Source organism: Malania oleifera, chromosome 2 (assembly GCF_029873635.1).
Source record: "Malania oleifera isolate guangnan ecotype guangnan chromosome 2, ASM2987363v1, whole genome shotgun sequence".
Taxonomy (NCBI): domain Eukaryota; kingdom Viridiplantae; phylum Streptophyta; class Magnoliopsida; order Santalales; family Ximeniaceae; genus Malania; species Malania oleifera.
In genome coordinates, this window is record NC_080418.1 from 76,470,099 (window position 1) to 76,484,211 (window position 14,113).

The 14,113-nt window shown below is 36.4% G+C and overlaps 1 non-coding gene across 1 annotated transcript; it reads left to right on the top strand.

Moving 5' to 3' along the window:
• The first annotated feature begins 13,748 nt into the window (after positions 1 to 13,748).
• Positions 13,749 to 13,854, top strand: LOC131150094 (small nucleolar RNA R71). The gene has a single exon (XR_009135477.1). It is a non-coding gene; the product is annotated as a small nucleolar RNA R71 (small nucleolar RNA).
• The last annotated feature ends 259 nt before the right edge of the window (positions 13,855 to 14,113 follow it).

The following is a 14,113-nucleotide window of genomic DNA, read 5'->3' on the forward strand; positions in this document are numbered from 1 at the left end:
GTAATACCATGATTTTGTAATATCTGTATTTCATGGTTCTATAATATTTGAGTAATCATGGTTCTGTAAAAACTCTATAATCATGGTTCTGTAAAAATTGTATAATCATGGAACTATAAAAGCTGTATAAAACTCTATACTAAGCTGATATTTCTCATGCCACACAATTAAATAAAACTCATATACTATAATCTGTATTTTTTCGCTATATAAGAAATATATATAATCTGTAGAATTTTTCTTGAAATCCAAATTTATGAATTTTTCTGAAAATACATAATTTCATACCCACAATGTATATATATATATATATATATATATATATATATATATATATATATATATATATTTATAGTTATGTGCTTTCAAAATATGATTTTTGGGATAATTTAGAAGTATGACATTGTGGGTATGAAATTATGTATACCCTTACTTGCTTCTCGAAAATAAGCCCGCAGGGATCCTAATCTACGCCTGCGGCATACACACAAAACCCCTATATTTATAAACCCTAATCCAGTCACATTATCCCCAAAAATATTCTCTATTTAACATTCCTTAACTAATATTCCTTAAATAATTAGCAAAACTCAAAAATAGCTTCCTTACCCAGATTTTAGAGTGGTTCCCAAGTACCTCAAAGCAATAATCTACTCCAGTCAACTTGCAAAGAATCACCCCTAGATCATCGTGGTGGTTCCTGATCGTTGAAACGGGCTAAAATGGAGCCCAAATCGAATAGAGAAGGGGGTTGGGCCGAAACCTAGAGAGAGAGAGAGGGAGAGGGAGAGAGAGAGAGAGAGAGAGAGAGAGAGAGAGAGAGAGAGAGAGAGGGAGAGAGAGAGTGCAAAAGAGAAATTTTTTTCGCTGAAAAATGATTTTAAACCTATATATAGTCAGCTGTCCACGTGGCCTTGTCGACGAGACACATGTACTTGTTGACAAACCACAAAAGGGAGTTCGTCAATGATGATAATATGTTCGTCGATGAATCTTTAATGGTTTGAAATTTCTACTCTCGGTATCTCCTTGTCGATGAGACGTGTGTACTCATCGATGAGACCAAGAAGGGAGTTCGTCGACGCAGACAATGGGTTCGTCAGCAAGTCCCTGCTAATGCCTCTTTTAAAAATTCTTTTCTACTTTTCTTTCTCTTTCTTTTTTTTTTGCTTTTCCTTTATCATTTTCATTGTTATTACTTTTCTAGGTCTTTGTAGGAAAGTAATACTTTAAACCTCTTTTAATTGAAATTCAAATAATTAGCACCCTAAAACACCCATTCTATAAATGATTACCATGCTTACCTTGTATGTGTGCTTGTCTCCCTTTCTGAAATAAACGATTGAATTTTACAATGAATATTTGAAAATTCATTTTGAAAACTGAGCAACTGACTGCTTGCAGAAGTGGGTCAACGGCCCTTTATATTTTTCATTTTCTTTACTTGTTTATTTCAGAAAACTTTCTACCTTTAACCCCTTTCAAAAGTCTTTCGCAGGACCCATGCAAAGGATTGAATCTTATGAGAATCCTGCTTGATTGCCAATTAAAAACAAACATATAAACATACAAATAACATAAAAAAGAAAAATAAAAGATGGAGGAACTTTTGGTCTTTTTTTAGTATTGTAGGATTTACAAAGTAGACTACCTACATATCCTCAAAGGAGGAATCAAACCATATTTAGCTCCCAAAAGGTATTTTTAATTTCAAAGTTAAAAACATTTTTTTATTGGATTATTTGATGAAAACACTTGAATTTTCTTGATTTTAGTTTCTTTAGGATGAAAACCAAAAAACCTAACTTGAAATCTCTTGCATCATTGGTAGGCTTGCCAAGGCTTGGGTCCTTAACTACCAAAAAAAATATTTATAAAACCTAACCATCCCAAGTTCAGTAGAAAGTGGGTAAGTCGGGTATCGATCCATGGAGACTTAAAGTGCAATTATCAAACCACTTTCAGATTAGTTTATTATAGCCTTGTTATGTAAAAGGAAGTAAAAGGTGATATTTTTCAATGGGTGAAATCTAACCAACTACTGGAAAGCAATTAAATGAAAGCAAGTAAATATATATTAACTCTAATCCTAAAATGCAGTGTTTAGACATGGGTATAGTTTAGGATGTTGTTCTGCTTACTCCAACTTCAATCAGTTTACCGTACTAAACTAACTAGAACCTGGATAAACAATCCAAGGATTCATTCGAGATATAGAGTAGCAAGGGTGCACTAGTCGTCCAGAGCACGGTCAAGAACCAGAGTATACTCTAGCACAACGATCACAAAAACCTCTATAAAATACTATAGCCTATAATGTGCACCTGACTAAAGCAATAGAGGTGCTAATCTTGTCACTAAACATCATCATAATCTAAACCATAAATGAAAGCAGTAAAAGAAGGATGTAAATGAAAGCATGTAAAAATATCATCCCTTTACATTCATCACGTCTGTCACTAACGCTAGGAAGTACAAAAAAAGATCCTAATACACACGCCTGTTGTATGAACGCCGCTGGTTGTCATAGGCCATCGGACATTCCATACACAAATTGAAACTACTCTACTCCTATTCTAACTTGGCTCTCAATGATTTCCTAGGTTTGTCGCTAACGTAAGATAGGCCAAAAAGGAACCCAGAGCTTGTGTTCATAGTGAATACTTATAGCCTTTAGGGTTCACAAGGGTTGTTTTACATGTTAGGAAAGTTTGCAGCAAATCTTAAGTAGCAGATCATCGTTGTCAACTAAGTCATTCCTCTGGCATTCTTTTGTGCGCCCTAGTCAGATCTCGCGGGAATTTAGGGATTTGAATCTTCAATGTCTTCGACTTCATCGCACCTCAAGGTCTTGATGGTCGAGTTGATGGTCAAGACTTGTAGTATCTCGATCCTCAGGAAATCTTAGTATCTTGACATAGTCACCCCGGAACATCTCTTAGTTGAACACATCATCGAGACTCTCGGTATCTCTAATCTCAATCTGAACCTTGGAGTTTGCAGTGGAAGACTAAGTCACCCCTGTGGTTTGCTAGTCGCGCCACATGGTTGAGCATCATCTTCTTGTCTATTTATGATCTGAAGCTTTTGGAGCTTGGCTGAATGTCTGACTTCGAGCTTTGAATCCTCCAAATCCTCCTTGGCTTCTTGTAATGCCTAACTCCATGGTTTTAACCTATTTTTCATGAAAAGACAAACAAACCTTGCATAGCTCTGAACAATGATAACTCTGGGTAAATACATAATAAAATGAGGATAAAAAAAGGTAAATGAGGGTCTAACATCATGTATTTTAGGGACTTATCACAACCCCCAACTTACACTTTGCTAGTCCTTGAGCAAAGCAAAATCTAAGAAAACTACCAAATCTTACCTATATCCTCTTTTGCAAGAAATACGATTGCATTTACCATATGCAACAAGGCTTTAAACCCCTAGGTTGATCCTAGTGGATGAGTTCTAGTCTCGTGAGGGTTTCCAGGGTGATACCCACAAATACCAGTGCAGTAAATAAAATATAAGAACACATGCAACATAACCATACCATTTTACATACAGAGATATAACCTTATTACATACAAATTCCTTCATACACACACTCTACAATATTTCAATTATGAAAAACTCAACACAACACAGACACCACTCACAAGGAATTAACCCATGATTATAATTCAAAGTTAATATTAGCATGTAAATTCAAGTATGAATAGACCACATCACAGGGCATGTGTAAAGGGTGTGATTTGTCTTACTCAGAATGCTCGAAGGCACCTACAGAATAGTCATCTTGACTCAGCCTCACTGGTTTATTCCATCAAAATTCACTAAAGAGAATGGGTTCACTCTTATACATGAGGAAGAGTGTCATGATCAAATGTCCCACAAATTTGAAGAACTAACACTAGAAGTGTGGAGTGAACTAGTCTTATAAGAAAGGAATCCAGCCCTTACTGAGGTGTCAGGTCCTTCACCCTAGCATCTTCTCACTTACTCACCACATTTAATCAAGATCGCTCTAAAGGAACTTGTTGGCCTTACAAGGCTTAATATCCTATTTTGATGCTAACAAACAAGTGGATTTTAACATGCTATGTTAAGTGATGTATTTTCAGGACTAAATGAATAATGCAAGGTTAAAGCGTTCATGAGAGCTTGTACCTCAGATCTAGATGACTATATCAAGCTTAAAGCATGGATTTAGAGTTTAAAGCCTGAAGATCATGAGAGCATTGATATTAAAGAAATAGCTTCAAAGAATAAACAACTTCAAATAATGAAAGCCCAAGTGATAAACATGGAAAGCTCAAAGAAAGATGAAACAAGTATAAAGGCCTCAAGGAATTCAAGAATTGAAAAAGTCTAGGAAATTTCATGTAAGTACTTCAAAGAATTTCAATATGGATGCATGAAGCTCTTAGGTTAATTTATTGGACCTAGATACCTTTGAACATACTTGGAAAATATTTTTATAAAGTCACAAATTGTTTCAAAAAGGATAGAATCAATTTTGGAATGAAAAGCACCAAAAAGAGGATTTCTCAAATGTTGTCAATTTTTCTACATTGGCATTGATGTAAATTTTTCTCCGTTAAAAAATCCTTATTTTAAAATATTTTCAACATGAAAGTTTTAGGATTATCTCTTAGATTTCATTTGAAACCTAGAACTTCAAATGTGGATTTATACAAAAAACGTTATGACCAAAAGACTGAAGGGCACTCAAAGCTAACAGCTTGACAGACGACTGTCAAGAACTGGACAGTCGACTGCCTGTGCACTTTGAGGCATCTGTGCATATTTGGACAGATGACTGACAGCCTACTGACCCTTTGGTTTAACTGGACAGACAATTGCCCAAAATGGACAGTCATTGGCCACGCGGCTGTTTTGAATTTTCCCATAACGTCAAATTTTTAAATGGGGTTGTTTGGAGCACAAAACTTATGGAATCTTGGGGAATATTTCAAGCCACCTAGGGACCAAGTTACATACCTTTTAAAGTCTATAAATAATCCTCAAATATCATTGAATCAATACACTAAGAATTCAAATTCTGAAAAAATACAAAGTCTCTCAAATTGCTCTCAAATTCTCAAGGCTCTCTCTTGCTCTCAAACTCACATATTGTGTACGAATTCAACTGAGTTTTTCTGATCTTCTTCCACTGGAATTGTGCTACAATTTCTAAATCTTTCAATCATTGAAAGAATTAATTGGTGATATACTTCCTTGAGCTTCAAGTTAATTTCCATATTATTGTTTACTTTGAAGTATATTAGTTGTGCTGTAATTGGTGTACTAACCAGCTCTTTGAGGAGCAAGTTCTTTGTACACATCTATTTGATTTGTATCTTGTAGATTGATGATTCCAAGGGTTGTTTGGATCATTGGCTAAGCAAGGGAATATTGCTTAGAGAGGCGGGTTCTAGCCTAGTTAAGGAGTGACCGGACGAGGGGATATCGTTTGGAGAAGGCGGGCTCTAGCCTTACCCAAGGAGTGTTGTAAAGGTTTGTTCCACCTATTAAAGGAACATGTTTAGTGAATCCTTTGGTGGTTTACCAAAGGCGAGGACGTAGGCTGGTATAAGCCGAACCTCGTAAAATCTCCGTCTCACTCTCTCTTTCCCTACACTTTATTTTCAGTACATATTTAAATTGAATGGAGGGTTTAAATTGGAAATCATATATATTACGTATATTTAGAAATCAAGTAAACTTGAAGTCTGATTTTGATTTGGGTTGCGAAAACCAAAAGGGAGTATGTTGGTTAAACCATATTTTGCGGAAACCATACAGGAGTACGTTACTTGGTTAAACATCCCAAAGATAAATTAATTAAGAGTTTATCTGAATTCTAAATATTTGGAAAGAGTGATTGGATTTTATATTGCACATCATATTGAAGAAGCAAATTCATTTATACAAGGCTTGGTTCAAATTTGGCTAATATAAACAAACAACCATCTTGAGTTTTTATATTGCATAAGTGATGTGTATTGGCTTGGTTGTTTGCTTTCTAATTATAGTTGATTGGTTTGGTTGAATGATTGGATGTTTGTATGGTTAAGGATTAAATAAAGAAACTAAGTTCTTGAGTGCTTAACAAATTAAACAAACAAGTCACGAATTGATTAAAAGAAATAAAAGAAGTTTAAGAATTCTTAAAAAGGAATTAAAAGAAATTTTTAAAGTCCAATTCACCCCCCCCCCTCTTGGGAAGCTATTCCTAATTTCAGAACTTATTCCCAGACTTGCGTAAATTCAGCAAATGCATTGGTCGAAAAAACCAAGATTTATATATCCCCACTTGATGTCACCTCTAGGCTAGCAAATACGAGAGCAAAGACTAGTTGTTGAAGGAAATCTAGCAAAAGAAGGAAAGTTGAGTTTTATAAACTCAGATTTTAACGTCAAAAACTTGAGCAATGAATGAATGGCTCAACAATACCTCACAAGGTGTCATAGTCGTCATTGTTGTTCTCTCAGTGCTCTTAAAGAACCCTAAGTGTTACAAATCATGTGTAAGTATGTTTTTAGCCCCGTGAAGTAACATGTAAATACTAGAGTTTACATTGAAATATTAACCCGAACAAACCACTAGTCAATGACCTAGAGTAATATTAAGTTGTCACCTATGTTACTTTACACAACTAATTTACTACATTGTTAGTGAGCATAATGAAATCATATAACTAAAAAGCTTATGCCTATAACATTAGGTTATATAGGTGTATGTAGAGGGTATAAAATATGTTAGCATGGTTCACTAGAATTTGTTTTCAAAAATTTAAAATTGTGTCATTTTTGTGCATGAATGTGCCATGCAGTGTGCACCCGGGCAAAGGATAGCACAGTGCAATGTGCCAGTAAGAATAAACAGTATACCTTCAAAATACAATAACCAGAATAGCATGCATGTAGAGATTCCTTGTAGTAAGAAAGACCAATGCTAGCCAAAAGCACCATGTATATGTCGTTAGTAGCAACAGTTGGTACAATGGTGGAGAAGACATTATGGTGAGTGTGGACTGATACTAGTAACAAGGTCGAAAGGAGAACGACAAAGCAGGAAAAGAGTCAAGCGTGAAAGCTTGCTTTAAATGATGTTGCTGAGTTTTCGACTAAGACGCACACAGTTTGGTATTGGTCGCGGATATGGTCAACCCTCTCGAAAAATACTAAAATTCATCACAATGCAAGGATTAGACCTAGTCACCCAAGTATATGATGGTCGTCATGTTAGCCGCATCCCCAACTTATCCTAAAACCTGCTCTAAGGACTCTGACTTCTAATTAATCTATTCTAAATACTCTAAGAACCTAAAAGGAAGAGGAAAACTATCAAGTTGCCTCCTGGAAGCGCTAAGTTTATCGTCTTCATTCAGACGCATTGAAACTCAATTTGAACTCATCCTAGTTCCCAAGTAGCATTGGCTTCTCTCTTTCCTTCCTCACACCCAAAATTGCATATCCCCAACTTATGTTCAGAATTGGGGCCCACTCATGTTCTATTATAAATTTCTCAAAAGGGTCCACAAATTTAGTAGTGGTAGGGCTGTTAAGTTGAAGCGTACTTTCTCAAAGGTGTTGCCATAGCGTTGAACGAGCAGCTTCCCTAACAATTTTTCCAATCACGTCTTCATCCACAGCTTGGGCGGTGGTCAGAGGATGTTGGGAAGCATTAAATATGTTCAACCTACGTTACTTTTGGTCCCATGAGATGTCCATAATCCCCATCCTACATTGAATGCAGGCATTAGCCGTGGCTAGGAATGGTCGTCCCAAAAGGACAGGGTTTGGGTTTTTGGAAGTCTCTATGTCTAATATGATGAAATCAACAGGGTAATTAAAATCTCCCACCTTGACTACCACGTCTTCTACCACAACCTAGGGTTGCTTAAGAGATCGATCAGCAAGGCATAAAGAAACCGAGATGGGTCGCAACACTCCTAGGTTAAGTTTTTGATAGGCCGAGTATAAAATAATGTTCACACTTGCTCCTAAATCTAGAAGAGCCCCATCAATGGTGTAATCGCTAATTACACACGAAATAATAGGTGAGTTGAGGTCTTTTAGTTTAGGAACAAGGTGCTTTAGTATTGTGGAACTCATATGCTCACCCTGCTTAACCAAACCATCCATGTGCACCATTGATTCTATCCCCTACGTTGAAAAGTCCCTAAGAAATTTTATGAACACAGGTGATTACTTAATGCCATTAAGGAGAGGCTTATCCATTCTCACTTGTTTAAACATGTCCCATATGGACTCACAGGAAGCCTCTTTCCTAAATATAAAGGGTGCAAATGGTATTGTTGGAAGTGTCACTGGGTAGTCGTGAAGAACCCTATGGGGGGGGTGAAGTGAGGTGTGGTTCTTCTGGTGGTGGGTGCGCGAGTCAATGATCTGTGTACATGACTAAAGGAAGAAAGAGTGCATGAATCCGCGTTAGGTGCTTCCAGTTTTTCATCTTGGGTTCCCCCGTGCTCAGCTACTCCTTGCCTTGTTCAGCTTTCAGCCTGCCATTTTGAAATGTGGTTACCACCTAGGCCTGCTCAGAAAATGATAAGGGGCTAGTGTCCGTGTAGAAACCTGAACCCGAAAAGTAAGGAAATAAATAATAAAAGAGGATAATAAAATTTAAAAAGGGGAAACAGCAGGACTCATTGACGAATCCCCTTTTTTTGTTGACAAGTTCCCTTCTGTTTCTCATCAAGAAATTCAAGCGTCATCGACAAAGAGATTCCGAATGATAAGAAAATATCATACTTAAGGTTCGTCAATGAATGTCCTTCGGCAATTTGTCAACGAAGGCTACATTTCTTCGATGAATTATGTCAGGTCAAAGGGTTATAAATAGGTTTTGAAGTTTCTTCTTGATTAAGAAAACTAAATATCTCTCTCTCTCTCTCTCTCTCTCTCTCTCTCTCTCTCTCTCTCTCTCTCTCTCTCTCTCTAAACCCACGCCCCTCACTCTCTCTCTCTTAGATTTCTTCGTCGTTCATTACCCAAATCGATGATCAAAAGCTTCCACGAGGATCTAGGAGAAATTCTCTACAAGTCTAGCGGAGTGAATTTTTAAACGGGGTCTTTCCAGGCATCACTCCAAAGTTGAGGTAAGGGTAGAAATGGGCTATCTATTTAGCATGTAGTTAGTTAAATAGGGTGAATGGACTTGAAGATGTTTAATGGTTGCTAATCTGGGTTTTGAGTTGATTAAACTGGGGGAAACGTGGTTTCAGGATTTTGGGCTCCATATTGTCGTAGGGTGGGCTTTAGGAGCATCGTAGGAACCTTCTCAGTAAACAGGTAAGGGGATTATATTATGTCAACTATTTTGTGAAATATAGACTGATTAAAATGCAGTATATGTTTTTGGGGAAATTAAATGGGTAGTTTGATCATCTCTTATTCTATATAAAATAAGTAGTTTAAGTTTAATAAAACCCTATAGATGTTCAGACTCTGTTTTCAGCATTTTATGTCTTTCCCAGTCAGGTTATTTTATTTATGATTAACAAATAAAAATTTTGTGGCATAGGGACAGCTTTTAAATGGCATACATGAATAGAAATGCTTAAATTGATTTTTATATAGTATTTAATATGACGGTCGAGGCTGAGTTTTGATATAACGGCTGGGGACCGAGTATTGATATAATAGTCGAGGGTTGAGTTTTGAAATTAGGATAGCTTCCCAAGAGAGGGGTGAATTGGGAATTTAAAAACTTTCTTTTTAATTCCTTTTAAGAATACTTAATTTCTTTTATTGTTTATCTAATTCTTTTACTTGTTTGTTTAATTTGTCAAACAATAACTTGATTTCTTTTATAGAATCAACAACACAAGCACTTAAACAACTAAATCACCAATCAACCTTTCAATTAACCACACTATCCAAACTAACCAAACACAATTTGAAGGCAAACAACCAAACCAAAATTAAGATATACAGTAGTAAGAAATTAGGATGGTTGTTTGTTTATGTATGCCTTATAAATATGAATCAAGCCTTGTAATTGAATGATATGCTTGTTAAAATAAATTTGCTTCTTTTATATGATTTACAACCACACATCCACACTCTTCCCAAAATTCAGAATTCAAATAAACTCTTAGTTAATTTTCTTTAGGTGTTTTAACCAAGTAACGTACTCCCGTATGGTTTCCGCAAAGTATGGTTTAACCAACGTACTCCCTTTCGGTTTCCGCAACCCAAAACAAAATTAAACTTTAAGTTTGTTTGATTTCCAAATAAACGTAGTGTATATGATTTCAAATTTAAACCATCCACGCAATATAAATATGCTGAAAATAAAGAGTAAGGGAAAGAGAGAGTGAGACAGGATTTTACGAGGTTCGGCTTCAACACAGCCTACATCCTCGCCTTTGGCAAAACCACCAAAGGATTCACTAAACCTGTTCCTTTACCGGGTGGAACAATACCTTTATACACTCCTTCAGAAGGCTAGAGCAGCACCTTTCTAAGCGATAATCCCTCTCCTAGCCAACGATCCAGCAAACCTGGAATCGTCACAATCTACAAGAATATAATATAAATTCTGCGTACAAAAAATACTCCCAAAATTTAGAGCAGGTTGTACAAATTGAAATGTAAATTGTACTTCAAAAAACCAAAGCAAAATAGAATATATGAAGCTCTAAAGTTTTTAGAAGTCACCAATGGTTCGTTTAAAAGAGAAATGGAATTGCAACTCGGAACCGAACTTTGATATTTTCAATCTACTAAAATTGTAGAATTCCTCCCCAGCAAAAGATGTGAGCAAAGAAGAACTTCAGAAGAATTTCAGCACAAGATGAATTTCAAATTTTGTCTGATTTCTCTCTTTTCTTGTGTTTTCAAGTATTGTGTTTTTTCATTACCCAAAGAGGTATTTATAGGCAACTTAAAAGATCAACTTCCACATCAAATTAGATAAACTTTGAAAAAACATTTAATTTGTTGACTAAATTTTGAATTTCAAAATTTTGAAAGATCAACATTCACATCAAATTAGGTAAACTTTGAAAAAACATTCAAATTGTTGACTAAATTTTGAAATTCAAAATTTTGAAAGATGTTGTCCATATCAAATTAGGTAAACTTTGAAAAAACATTAAATTGTTGATTAAATTTTGAAATTCAAAATTTTGAAAGATGTTGTCCATATCAAATTAGGTAAACTTTGAAAAAACATTAAATTGTTGATTAAATTTTGAAATTCAAAATTTTAAAAGAAGCTTCCTGTTAAGATCTAAAATTTGCTCCACGTGGCAGTCGTCTGCCATGACATGGCAGTCATATGTCATAGTTAAAATTTAAACCCAGAATACTTTTATTAAACCCTTTAACTTACCAGTCGTCTGTCCATAAACAGACAGTCATCTGTCAGGTGCACTGCTTATCAGAAACTCACTTTTTATTTTAAACACTCTCCTTCCTTTAAGACCTTTTTTACTTTAATTTCAAAAACATGTTTTAAGCTCTTTAAAACAAAGTGTTTCTTAGTTTCTTTTGATTTTATAAGAGTTTCACATATCTAAATGACATTTGGTTTTGAAGTACTTACAACAGTTCTTCTAATTATGGTCTTCTTAAATCCTTCAGCCTCCTTCAACCTTTTGAGGTTTACTTTTGACTTTGGGTTTGCTTGCCTTTAAGCTTCTTCATTTGCTATTCATTGCCTTCAATATTCTGAGGTGCTTTCACTAGATTAACATTGAGCTTCAACTTATCAACCTTGAGAGTTCTTTTACCTAAAACACATCACTTAACATCATATGTTAAAGCATCCTTCATTTTGTTATCATCAAAATAGGATTGAAAACTCCAATTAAGTCAACAAGTTTTGATATGACGGTCAGGGGACAGGTTTACTGAATATCAAGTTTATATGAAATGAATTATAATACATTTTTTATTGTGCAAATTACCATATATGATTCTATAACCCTATGGATTTGCATATGTGATATTGTGAGCACAATACCGTAGCTATATGTGGGCAATGTGTGCAATCACACGGGCATGGAAGTGTAATAAGTCGATTAGAGACCTGGGCAATAGTACTACTCCGAGGTTTTTACTACAGGGCCCATTCGTCGTATACCGGGTGACCATAGGTAGGCACAATCGTACTTGCGATGTTAGTTTGACTCAGCTGCGGAACTGCTGGCTGTGAGTTGAGTCCAGCCTTCAAGTTGCACAACCCGTCATAGGGATAAGCATGTCGTATAAGTATGTGATAGCATGACGACGCTACTTCTGCAGTCCAGGTTGTGTCTTTTATGCATATATGGGAAAATTTACTATAAATGGGCTACATTGAGTCGACAATTTATTATTCAGACATTATGTATTTTCAGATATACTGATTAGTTTAGTTTAAATTTCATTTTCACATATAGTTAAATGATGGATTTTATATCCACACGGGAACTCATACTAGCCACACACTGATAATAATATAGTCCGTCTTACCGAGAAGTGTCTCACCCCATTATACAAATTATTTTTCAGGACCTTCAGGAAATCATGCCTAGCTTAACTCGGGGTTGGGACTAGACTTTTGAGAGTAGTAATCAAAACTGGTGAGATACCAGATATTTTATTTTGTTATTTTGGGATTTTAATATATAGACAGATAGTGTTATGTATGTAAGTATTTGGGAATAGTTAGAACTCTGGTAAAGTGTATGGATGTTTAAGAAATGTTCCGCTGTATGGTTTTTATTTTAGTAATGGCAGGAGCACCCGGGATTCCCTGGTTAGGGCAGGTTGCATATATATATATATATATATATATATATATTTGTGTGGTATCAAAGAATATTTATATGATTCACTAGCACTCCAGACCCACGTAGCGGGTCGGGGCGCTACATTCTGGTTCACATTCTACCCCATATTGTCCCTTAGGATTTACTATAGGTTGACTTGGCAACTTGCCTTCATCTCTTCGGCTTAAGGTGGTAGCTAGTTGTCCCAAAGTGGCTTCTAGCTTCGTAATAGATTGGGAGTGAGAGTGAAGGAGTTGCCAATCTGCTTGGCTATTAGCTTCAATATTCTTAAGGGACCTCAGCACCATCTCTTGAAATGTGCTGTACACGAATTGCAAGGGAGATGGCTGCTGGGCGGTTGAAAATATGAGGGCTGAATTAGGATGACTTTGGAGATTTTGGTATGGTCATAGAGGAAAAGCATTCAAGGCTTGTGGAGGTCTTTGGGCTTGAAAACCTGGAGCTTCCAGCCTCCACGAGAAGTTGGGATGTTGTTTCCACCTAAGGTTGTATGTTTTTGAATACAGGTCATTAGAGGGCTTATCATACCAGTATTGGGTGGCCTTTACTTCCTCATGCCCAAGCTTAGGTGGGGAATGTGCATGAAGGCAATTATAACATGTATGGGAAGGGTCAGAGCAGATTGCATATATCTCTGCACATGCCGTTGTTTGCAGTCCTAGGGACAAGCATTGATCCAGGTTTTTGGATATGGTATGCAAAGTAGGAGCTACGTCCTGGCTTGTGGCTAGCTCGTAAACTCCCTTAGGTTTAGAAGTTGATGGATTAGGTAGTCTATGGGTGGTAGCCATGTGCTGCTGAGAGTTTTCAACCAGATTTTCAAAGAGAATCCAAGCCTCATTCTCGTGCTTAGTGAGGAAAGTACCTCCACACGACACATCAACCATGGACCTATCTTTCTCAGCCAACCCTTCGTTGAAAGTTTAGACTAATTTCCAGTTGGGGACCTAGTGATGTGGGCATTTATGGAGGAGGTCCCTAAAACGCTCCCAAGTCTTGAAAAAGAGTTCCCCATCCATTTGTGAGAAACTTGTGATGGGTCTTCAAAGTTGGTTAGTCTTCCTAATTGGGAAGTACTTTTTAAGAAACTTATGTTGCATGGTGGCCCAGTTGGACACCGAGTTCAGTTCTAAGGACGTCAGTCAATATTTGGCTTTATCCTTTAGAGAGAATGGGAAGAGCCTAGGATGGAGAGCATTATCACTAAAATTAGGGATGCGGATGATGGAACAAATTTCCAAGAACTCGTCTAGATGCTGATAAGGATTTTCTATCGAGTTCCCATGAAAGTTGGGTAGCAACGCGATGAT